We start from the raw sequence: 12,017 nt of genomic DNA on the forward strand, positions 1-12,017 counted from the left end.
TTCAGGTTTCTGTGAAGTCAGGTGGTGTGAATTGTTTCTAGAAGGGCCACTTAACTGAACACCAGTGTATATAGTTATGTGAGAGATTCTGTCAGATGCTAGGAGCTTAGGACTTTTGGGAATACACTACTAAAAAGTGTGAACAACAATTTTTTTTTTTTTTTTTTCCTGAGACAGAGTTTCACTCTTGTTGCCCAGGCTGGAGTGCAATGGCATGATCTCGGCTTACTGCAACCTCTGCCTCCTGGGTTCAAGCGATTCTCCAGCCTCAGCCTCCTGAGTAGCTGAGGTTACAGGCGTGAGCCACCACACCTGGCTAATTTTGTGTTTTTTTTAGTAGAGACGGGTTTCTCCGTGTTGGTCAGGCTGGTCTCGAACTCCTGACCTCAGGTGATTCTCCCGCTTCAGCCTCCTAAAGTGCTGGGATTACAGGCGTGAGCTACCGTGCCTGGCCTCAAAAAACTGTTTTTACAATCCTCCCTCCCTGGTTACTGTTTCCCCCTGACCCCATACCAGAAAGTGGAATAAATCATACCCTTTTTTATTCCCATTCCTTTGTGTAGTTCCCTTTCCCTGGAACACCCTTTCTCCCTATCTTCCTCTCTGCCCTCCCGCAAAACACAGCATAGTGATGGAAAGCTGTAAGTACCACATATACAGTCGTCCCTCGATATCTATGGGGCACTGAATCCAGGAACCCCCTTAGAAACCAAGATTCATGCATGCTCAAGTACCTGATATAAAATGTCATAGTTTTTGCATATAACCTATGCACTTCCTCCTGTACACTTTAAATCATCACTAGATTTCCTCTAAAGCCTAATACAATGTAAATGCTATGCAAATATAATGTAAACATGATGTAAATATAAATGTAAGTTGTTTTACCATATTGTTGAGCAAGTAATGACAAAATGAAGAAGTCTGTGCACATTCAGTACGGAGGTAACCATTTGGTATTATTTTTCCTGAATATTTTTGATCCATGGTTGGTTGAATCCACAGATGTGCGAACCAGATATGGAGGGCAGACTGTACTTTCTTCGATACTTCATTCCCATTTCACTTGTCCTATTGATCCTCCTCCAGCTCCCTCAGGCAGACTTACTTTTCTTTCCATTTGTTCTTTCTAATCCCACTTACCCTGTGCGTGATAATTCTGCATATGGTTGCCTCTGCAGCTCTATTGTAAGTTCTTTAGCTGTAGGAACTGCTATCATTTGAATGTACGTGTCCCTCCAAAATTCATGTTGGAACTTAAACCCCAAGATGATGGTATTAAGAGCTGGGCCTTTAGGAGTTGATTAGGCCATGAAGGCTCTGCCCTTTTGAATGGGATTAATGCCCAAAGAGGCTTCAGAGAATGCCACGCCCTTCCATTTCTTCTGCCACATGAGGACACAACAATAAAGTGTCGTCTTAGAAACAGAGGCCTCTCACTAGACACTGAATCCACGGGTGCCATGATCTTGGATTTCTCAGCTTCCAGAACTGTGAGAAATAAATAATTATTATTTACAAATCATCCAATCACAAGTATTTTGTTGTAGCAGCACAAACAGACTAGGACAGAAATCTTGTCTTGTTCAGGAGTTTGGATGAATGAATGGAGGCTCGAACAAGCAAAGGAACAGACAGAAGATTTACACGTGAGTTTGTTGGGATTGCTTAGGGTGTGTGTTAGTGGACGATGATGTTAGACCTGAGGATGGACCTGTGACTGTGGCAGAGGCTGGCTAGATGCTCACCAGAATCTCAGCATTTTGACCTCTGGGGCTGGATAATTCTTTATTGTGGGAAGACCGTCCTGTGCAGTGTGGGATGTTTAGTAGCATCCCTGGATTCTACTCACTAGGTGTCAGTTGTCCCAGTTCAATCAAAGATGTCTCCAGACATTGCCAGATGTCCCCTAGGGGGCAAAATTGCCCCTAGTTGACAATCACTGTACTATACCACTTTCTATACCTAGGTGGGGCCATGTGACTGGTTCTCACCAATGGGATGTGTATGGAAATGAGAGACAGTTCAGAGTGGGATACCTTTTCTACCCTCATTTCTTTCTAATCTGCTGGTCAGTTTCCAGGGTCCAGGGGAGAAGTCTGAAGTCCTAGGATATGACAGAAGGAACCTGGGTTCCTAAGAGACCTTGTGGAGCAGATCCTCCGTTGCCAAGTGTCATTGGAATACACTGTGAAGAAGAGACTAAACCATTACTGCATTTGGCCTCTCAGATTTGGGGGTGTTCATTTCGGCAGTCTACTGTCTGACCTTCCCTGACATTTGGGACGAAGGGACCTTGCTAAAGCAGCCATGCCAGTGAATAAAAATAAAGATTCCAAACTAAAAAATGGGACAGATTTTGTTTTTTTGTGTGCAGCATCAGCCTTATTGCTATAATGATTATAATTTCTATATTTTATCAGAAAATGAGATGATGATAAAATTTGTTATTCCTGCCACTCTAATAATGTTGACGTGTGATTAACAAGCAGCTTTGAGCTGTAAATACTTTTAGTAGAAAGTAATAAAACCTCAAGTGTACTGGCAGTTTTCATTTCACTGTGTATGTATATGTATCTGCAACACAAGTTCAAGTTGAGATATTTGCGGCAATTTATGTATAATGCATTTTAACATTTTTTTTTGGAAACAGTGACAGATGTGGTTACCCTGCAGTCACAGCTGTTTCCCACACCATTAATAAATACATCACTGTATGATATGACAGTCTTTGGAATGGACTCTTATATGCTTAGTCCAGCTGAATGCCATGGATTAGTGTCCTGTAAAATGCTGAACCCGAGAACTTGCTCATCAGACTAAATTCAGTGCACCATTCTAAATTTATTCTGCCGCAATCAATTGTATTTGTCATTGTGTCTACGCAGAACCCCTGACCAAAATACGTAAGTCAAATGGTTTCATTTGGTGCCCATCTGGATGACAACAGCCGAGTTGTTTGTGGGAGACAATGGCTATTTGTGGATGAGTCTTTTGGTGGCTGGAAGCTCTGTGTTTGGTTCAGTGGTCTGTGTGCCTGCTCTATTTGCACAGGATTCAATCCTTTGTACAAAGAGCAGCCCCAACTGAGTTTCACCCTACCTGTCAGTCAAAATCCCTGTCTCCAGGAAATATAGCAGATCTGGCTTGAGGATACAATGGTCAAGTCCCTTTTTCTAGTAAATATCCTGCTAGGCATCTTAACTTCCAAATATCTGAGTCTAGTGTTTTGTTCCGCCATATAAAGCATTTGCACAATAATTAGCATAAGACTGACACTTATGCCATGAGTCATGTGCCAGGCTCTAAGGGGTTTGCTATAGTACGTGCATACTCCTCACAGCAATCCTAAGGGGGAGAGTAGACAGTACTATTAATATCTCCATTATATGGGTGAGGAAATTGAAGCACAGAGAGCTTAAATGACTTGCCTGAGGTCACAAAGCAAGTAAAAGCCAGAGCTGGGATTAGAACCCATGCAGGATGTCTCCAGCATTGATGCTGTAAGCCACTGCAGTGTGCTGCCTCAGCCTTGTCTTTTCTGTTAAGGAGATGTGCTTTCTCTGAGATCTCTTGAATTTGCATGACTTCAGCTAACATCTGTATATGATGCTTAAAAAGAGTTGTTCATATTATTGCTTAATTTTTGTGTGGGCTGAGTGTACTTTCTCAACTTCATTGTCAGCTGATGCTCTTGTATCTTTCCTCACTCTTGGCATAATGCTTCCATGTCAGGAAGTAGTTCATTAGCATGTTGATTTGGTTATTTTTATAGCAAGATGCTCCTTTAGGAGGTTACCCTGCAGGAGTAAGAACATGTGTACAAAGGTATGCAAATGTCAGGTGGTATGGGAATGAAACGGTAGTGGAATTCGGAGGATTCAGAATGCTTTCGCAAAAGATGTAGTATTTGACAATGCCCGTGAAGGGTAGATAGTAATTGTCTGGACACATGGCAGTGAGGAATGGCATTGGTGACAGCATGGGGATAGGTGACTCCTGTCTTCCAGACAGTGAGTAATGCTTTATGACTGGGACTGGGAGTATGGGAGTATGAGAGTAGGAATAGTATGAAAAAGGATTGGAAAGGTTGGTGGGAGGGGGACTTAGGGATTTATTTGCCAGGAAGCCATTGATGGTTTGGGGACTGGAGGAGGATGTGGTCATAAAGCTGTGTTTTTAGAAGCTTAATCAGGCAGTCATCAATATGGATTGGAGCAGGAAGGGACAAAGGTGGGGAGACCATGGAGGTGGGTGGGGGAGGTCCAGAGATGTAGTGAAGACCTGAACCCCTGGAGAGGGTGGCAAGAATGGGAGTGTGAGTGAATGCAAGAGACGTTTCAGAGACAGAACTAATAGTTGTTTGGAGATTAACTGAATGAGTGGTGAGACATACACAGGTTTTCAAATCTGAGGTATTGGGTGAATAATGGTAACAAATATAAAATTGCAGGGAAAAAAACAGATTTGGGAAAAATTAAGAGTTTGCTTTAGAAACAGCATTGAGTGGACAGGTCAGAGCTGTACCTTTGTGGGTAATCCATGCCCAAATGGTCATTATGAATGTGAGGCTTAAACACCTTGCCATCAGGGAGAGAAGCCCTCTAAACAGCTGACCATGTAAAGGCATAGGTCTGAAGGATTGAAGGAACGAAGAAAAAAAATGTGTTTTCTGGAAGAGAGGACACTTGCATGCACTGACAATTAAATTATATGTCTTATTTAAAGTTAAGATGTAGCTTAACTTATGTTTATTATTCCCAAATTGGTTATGATTTTAACTGGATTTAAAATACTGAAAATATTTTACAGACTGTGCTTAAGGACTGTTCCATATAGGACCCTGTCTGGAATATTGGGAATCTGGTTGGCAGATCTCTTCTCATACAAATTGGTTAACTCATTAGCCTCCAGTTGTTCCCCAAGTTGTTGCCTCATTTAGAATGCCTGCCTTGCCTTTCTTCCTCTATCCTTCTATTCAAACCCTAACTCTTCCTTCAATACCCTGTTCAGATCCCATCTCTGAATCCCTGATTCCGACTGGAAATGGCCTTTGCTGCCTCCAACATCTTGCAGACCATGGCATATCACTGGGGATGGCCAGGTGCTGGCCGGTGATGCAGGTGGGTCTTTGAGGGCTGGACTTATCTTATTCATCTTTGCATCTCAAGAATCTTACTTATTTTTTTCACCAGGTCAGCATAAAGAGTGTTTAAGGTCTGTACCCAATAAAGCTAAACTTCATCTAAGTTGTAAAAAAGCCCAGTTGAAATAAAATACACTGTGGAAGTGACTTTAATATCCTGAAAACACAAGAGCTAAGAACCAGACTGGGATTAGATACCCCACTATGCTTAGCCCTAAACCCAAGTAGTTAAATTAACAAAACTATTCACCAGAGAACTACAAGCAACAGCTTACACCTACTTGGCGGTGCTTTATATCCTTGTAGAAGAGCCTGTTCTATAATCGATAAACCCCGATATACCTCACCATCTCTTGCCACTCAGCCTGTATACCACCAGCTTCAGCAAACCCTAAAAAGGCCTTGAAGTAACCATAAGAACTGTTGTGTCTCTCACTAGTTCTGTCTTCTTAGGGATTGTGGTGATCTAATGCTTTTTAAAATAGTCCCACGCTTTTTTGAATATGATTTCTTGGGTGGTCCTGGTTGGTTGGTTGAGGGCTCTTTCATCAAGAAATGTTCTTTCCACTCTGTGCACGCTAACTACACTTTGGTAGCTGAATCCTGTGTCTGTAATCAGAAATACAGTATGTTGGCTATCACCAATGTCTAGGTTTATATTTGTCTGCTCTTCGAAAGACACTGACTACCTTGATGGATTCTTCTCTTTGGTCTGTTCATGCGCTGTTAAACTGTGGCAGCGAGGAAGTAATATTAGGGGAAATTATTGTGTCATTTTGCCTTTGGTGTTACCTAAGATTCCTTTTCAGGAACTGAAGTACACTCAAGCCCAAACAAGTAAAACAGTAGTAAAGTATAAACTTAGTTTTTATATTTCTAAAATTAAATTAATTAGACAAAGTACACTTATTATGGTATGAAGAATGATCATGAATAAGCAGAATGAAACTATGCTTATTAAGATAGATTAGGAAAATACTTTAGAGGATGCAAGGGGTTTGCTGTTCCTTTTATGAGATTTGTTTACTAATAAAATTTCATCTCCATTAGCCTCAACAAACTCCCAGTAATTAGTACCGATTAGCTAAGATCTGTTACCCTGGGCTTGGACCGTTCCATTTTCTGGGAAAACAAGTCCACTTTCCTTGGGTTGTGGGGAAGGAAGTTTTATTTCCTCAGAAAATATGTCAGGTAAACTGATGTTCATAATGGACTTTTCAATAATTCGAGTTTACTGTGTCAGCAGAAGAAGAAACAAATGGTGGTGGTAACCCCACTGCTGTAAGATGTGAGGCCTGCCCATGTTTAAGAATGGAGACTGAGGCTGGGCGTGGTGGCTCACACCTGTAATCCCAGCACTTTGGGCGGCCGAGTGGGTGGATCACCTGAGGTCAGAAGTTCAAGACCAGCCTGACCAATGTGGTGAAACGCTGTCTCTACTAGAAATACAAAAATTAGCCAGGCGTGGTGACATGCCTGTAATCCCAGCTACTTGGGAGGCTGAGGCAGGAGAATCGCTTGAACCCAGGAGGCGGAGGTTGCGGTGAGTCGAGACACCATTGCACCCCAGCCTGGGCAACAAGAGCGAAACTCCATCTCAAAAAACAAGCAAGAAAAAGAAAGGAGACTGCAAAAATTTAAGTACAATTTTAAATATTAAATATTTCTGATATTTGTACTTGTGTAAGTTAAAAAATTACTAATATACTTGGCAATAACTTTTAAGCATTTTGTGAAACTCTGCAGAAGTTACCCAATTTCATTCTCATAATAATTTAGGAGTAGGTTCTGTCTTTGCCCTGTATTTTTTGATGGGCAGACAGAAAGCACAGTGAACTTTAGTAGCTTGCTCAAGATTGTGTTAGCAAGTGGCAGAACCAGAACAGAACCCCAAATCTGGTAAGTAGAAGCATTGATATGTTGTAGTCCATTAAAATACGTTAATCTTTCAAAACTTTGCTGTAAGTTATTGAAAAGTACCAACAAAAGGAAGCTATTATCAGAAACAAAATAAACTAATAATAAACATCTTTAGAGTAATTATTTGCTCACTACAAAAATGAGCATGGTATTAAAAATGAAATATTACAAATTTTAAGAGTTTTAATTTCAGTCATGGTGTGCTATAGTAATAATAGAGTTGTAATATATTATTGTGGCTATTTTGTTTCTATACCAGAAATTCATCAGGAAATTATAGCACAACAAATAGCTGTGAAAATCATGATAGTAGTAATTATATCAATGACATAGTTGTGGAAGAAGAGAATAATGAGGTTATTTTGAGGGAAGTCCACTACAGTAGAATAGCAAATGCTTTTCAAATGTAGGGCAAGCCAGAAGGGAAAGAGACCTAACTTTGGGTTTATAATGTATCATGAAAATGGGGGATTGGGAGCAGGGGGTGGTTTCAGGAATACTTTGGCGATTAAAAATTGGACTTCGAGGAATTAATTTGGAATTTTTAACCAGACATTTTCAAGGTTGTTAGTAATAGTTTTGGCTCTGATAGTAAAATTTTTAAACAAGCATTGTTAGTCTCTAGCTTGTTGCTCTATGAAGTTTGTTAGTCTCTAGCTTGTTGCTCTATGAAGTGTTGGAGATGGGGCCTGGTGAAAGGTGATTGGATCATGGGGGTGGAACCTTCATGATGGTTTAGCATTATCCTTTTGGTGCTGTTCTCCTGATAGAGTTCTCACAAGACCTGGTTGTTTAAAAGTTATAGCACCTCCCCCGTCCTTGGTCCTGCCATGTAAGATGCCTATTCCCACTTTGCCTTCCACCGTGTTTGTAAGTTTCCTGAGGCCTACCCAGAGCCGAGCAGATGCCAGCATCATGCTTCCTGGACAGCCTGCGGAACCGTGAGCCAATTAAGCCTCTTTTCTTTATAAATTACCCAGTCTGAAGTATTTCTTTATAGCAATGTGAGAACTGACCCATATGCTGCCTTTAATATAGGATCCTTTCTTGGAGGCTCCCTCACAAGAGGTTTTAGTTGTTGCCATGAAGATATGTAGCTGTCAGAGGCTTACTACCTCCCAAGTAAATTGCTCTTATTTTATACTTGGAAAACCTGAGACTAAAAGAGGTAATTCGATAGACCAAGGGCTCTGCAGCTCCGAGGTGGACCATGAATTGTCCACGCCAGAACAAGCCAGGCTGTTCATGCTCCGAAGCCCAGTCTTACCTTCTGAAGGTTTGGCATCGGGATACCATGAACCCCTGCCATAGAATCCCACAACCTGCAGAGTAGCCTGGTTTTACCATTAGAGATTCATTTCTCAATGATGTGGTGAAAACAGCATGAATTTTGTTCATTTGGTCAGCTGAGGGCAATAACCCTTCTGTTTATTTTCAGCCCTGTGATCCTAAGTAAATTACTCAGCCTTGCTGAGCCTCTGTGTTCTGGTTTAAGGTGAGACCAGCAGTACCTATCTCAAGAGGTCATGGAGATGATGAATCCTGGTTATTGATGTGGTGGAGCACTTGCAAGGTATCTGGTGCTGTTTTCAGTATTGTATATGTGTTACCTAATTCTCAGAACAGTAGTCTAAGGTGGGAATCCAGAGGCAGGCCCAGAGGAATGAAATGATGTGTCTGAGTCCAGAAGCTGATAGGTGGACAATTCAGTGTGAATCAATTCCCTTCTGTTTTTTTTTTTTTTTTTTGGATGGTGGGATGGGGGGCGGTTCACTGTCTGTGAGTCCTATCCTAAACTGACTGACGGTGTCCTTGTGAGGTAACACGCACACACTTCCGAGAGGTTGTAGTAGCCAATGATTTCAATCGAAGCCTAAGGTAATAGCCTCTAACAGAAAATACAAATGCTTCTAGTAAATTCTAATAGCCTCTCTGGGAAGCAGTTGCAGGGCCTTGGGATGCCATTATCAGGATGGGGTTGGGGATGTCTGATGGAGGGAATGTGGAAAAGACTAAGGTGGCCCATTATCTAGACAGCTGGGCTGAACTGATTTGGGGCTGGAATCATGGGTGTGATGTGTGCGATGAGTTAGGAGTCAGGTGGGCGTCGGAGGTCGAGAAGGAGTTAGGGGGACAGAGAGAAACAGGGATGCTCAGTTTCCCCTGGATTCTTTTGCCTGAACTGGACCTGGCTCCTTGTGTGGGTTTAGCTTCCTTTCTTGTTGGGCCCAAAGAAGGGAGGTCCATAAACCATAGTAGGAAAATAGGACCTTGATCGTTTTTCTTTCTTGGTTAACCTTGAAAGAACTCCCCTTCTCCCTGCATCCTAAAAAAGGAGAGTAAGAATGCCCTGATGGAAAACCTACAGGGGGTAGCTTTCAGAGTTCATGCTTGGCCAAGAGGCAAACGGCATAGCAGGCTTTGGAACCACAGAGTCGGCAGGGATTTGAAGTCTTCTCTCGAGGGACAGCAAGCCAGTGGGTAATGTGACAGGCGTGGTCTCCCCTTTCTTCCTGGGGTGGAAGAAAACCAGAGCAGGGGAGAGCCCAGAAGTAAGAAAATACCATGTGGGAGATGAGGACAGGAAATGCATCAGACATGAAGATTTCCAAGCCTGTGCGTATTTACAGTAATCAATCCCACCCTCATAGGCTGGGATCAGGAGAGCCTGTTTCTCTTTGGAGTGCGGAGGCCACGTCACAGCTGCAATGGGATTTGACCACCAAAAGCTCCCTGCTGTGTTTTCCACACCCCCACCCCAACACAGCTTCTTTGTAATCCTAAAAGCAGGGTATTCGTGATACCTGATGTGGGTGCAGGAACGTAATATTTCCAAGTTTTCAAATTATTTCTTTCCAAGAGAGTGTGAGGTGTAGAAGAAATGGAAATACTTTTTCATGGTATAACAAGTTATATGGTGACTTGCCTGTCTTTTTCTTCGTGGATAGAAATCAGAGTCAACAAGCCCAAGGTAAAAGCCTCTGTCAAGAAATACAAATGCTTCTAGCAAATCCTAGTGACACTGTTTCTCTCATGGTTTCCTGTTCAAGGTCCATTTGCTTCTAAACTTTCTGATTTTCCTTTACATCATTGTTATGCCAAGTTCATGGATGCATGAAAGCTGAGGAAGTTGGTGGGTAAGTGGCTTGTCTGAGTTTATGAAGATGATAAGCTTCCAGGTGTGTGGATATGTGTGCGTGTGTGTGTGTGAATGTGTGTGTGTCCACTCAATTATATGAGTTTTCCTTTTCATTCATTTACTGGACATTCATTTATTTTGAAGTTCCTTCTAAAACCTGTACTTATTCTAATGATCTTTGGTGTCTTCCCGGCACCCTGCAGGATCAGCTAAGTTCTTGATGCCAAACTTTGCTGCATCCTTTATTGAAGGTGTGAGTGTAAAGTAAACCCAAACAAATGGAAATAACACAAAAGTTTGTGTTCCTTTGTCAAGTGGGTCTCTGGGTGTTCGCCTTTAGTGCCGTCTGTGGTGAGGTGACAGGGCATTCCACATTTAGTTCTTTTTCAGTAACAGAATCTCTTTTCAGGTGCAGGAGACAATACCTCCAGGGCCCACATTTATTTGGAAGTAGGGGTGGTTTTTATGTATCCTAAAAGATGAATCTTGGAGACCAGTTTTTTTGAACACTTGAGTTGCTTGGAAATATGACTGGAAGAAGGTCTCTGACAACTTTTGACCCCACCGGTGATTTTGTGGAGTTAGCAGTTGAAATTTGAGGATAGACATTCCCTGTTTCTTTGGATTTTACTAATTAGGGTTTTGTGGTCAGTGAAATGATTAAGACTGGGCTTTCCTTTAGCTCATCCTACTTAAAGAGACATGGTGAACTTAGGAAATTTTATATAACAAATGAGATTACCTCTGAGATGTTAGAATGTTCTCAGAATCTTTTCTGATAACCTCAAATGCTTATGAAAAGTGTGTGTTCTTACAAATGGTGAATGCTTTTTAGTTACTCTAACCGTGAAACTGGGAACCCTAAGCACCTCAAGTATGGGCAATTTATTGTCCATTCGATTTTAAGTCATCTATGAAGATGTGTGGATGCCGCTGGTCTTTTCGCACTGTTGCTTTGTAATGCCTGCTGCTGACTTGACTACACGCTCCACTGCTCTGTCTTTCCGCCACGTAACTACAAGGCACACTACTGATTTATGCTTTTCATTCATTTCCTGGACATTCATTTACTTTGAAGTTCCTTCTAAAACCTGTACTTTTTTTTTTTTGAGACGGAGTCTTGCTTTTGTTGCCCAGGCTGAAGTGCAATGACGCGATCTCGACTCACTGCAACCTCCGCCTCCCGGGGTCATGCGATTCTCCTGCCTCAGCCTCCTGAGTAGCTGGGATTACAGGCGCCCGCCACAATGCCCGGCTAATTTTTTTATTTTTAGTAGAGATGGGGTTTCACCACGTTGGCCAGGCTGGTCTCGAACTTTTGGGTAATCTACCCACCTCGGCCTCCCAAAGTGCTGGGATTACGGGCATGAGCCACTGCACCTGGCCTAAAGCCTGTACTTATTCTAATGACCTCAGTGGCTTCCCAGTGCCCTGCAGGATCAGCTGAGGGGTGGCTGGGCTGGGTTTACCTCTGTCCTGTGGTCTCTGAATTGATACTGTGCAGTGTAGCACCTCTTGAGACATGGAATAAGCTGGGAGGAAAAGAGAAATATTGGGACAAGTTTTTAACATGCTTTTAAACATCCCTGAAACATAACACAGATATATGCTGTAGGTTTACAGCAACCCCTGAAGGCCAACCTCTACAGTGGGCAGCATGTTCTGAATGCCTGTGCTGGCTGCGAGGAAAATGGGGAGAGGAGCCAGGAAAAGCGCAACTGCCCACATTACCGTGAATCTCCTCGGACAGCTTTGTAAGTGAGGAGCTGGGGTATCTGAATTGCCCCAGGAGGCTCGTTAAGTTCTAAGAAG

The 12,017-nt window shown here is 42.4% G+C and overlaps 1 protein-coding gene across 10 annotated transcripts in view; it reads left to right on the top strand.

The window, feature by feature from the left end:
- Positions 1–12,017, top strand: part of RNF152 (ring finger protein 152) — an 86,440-nt gene that overhangs the window by 13,974 nt on the left and 60,449 nt on the right. For 5 of the 10 annotated variants that reach the window (XM_050767915.1, XM_050767919.1, XM_050767921.1 and 2 more), the window contains 2 exons: positions 5,014–5,123; positions 8,505–12,017. The exons of 3 other annotated variants lie outside the window; for them this stretch is intronic. The gene's annotated coding sequence lies outside the window, so the exon portion shown is untranslated. 2 more of the 10 variants (XM_050767916.1, XM_050767924.1) reach the window with 2 other exon arrangements.

Source organism: Macaca thibetana, chromosome 18 (assembly GCF_024542745.1).
Source record: "Macaca thibetana thibetana isolate TM-01 chromosome 18, ASM2454274v1, whole genome shotgun sequence".
Lineage (NCBI taxonomy): Eukaryota > Metazoa > Chordata > Mammalia > Primates > Cercopithecidae > Macaca > Macaca thibetana.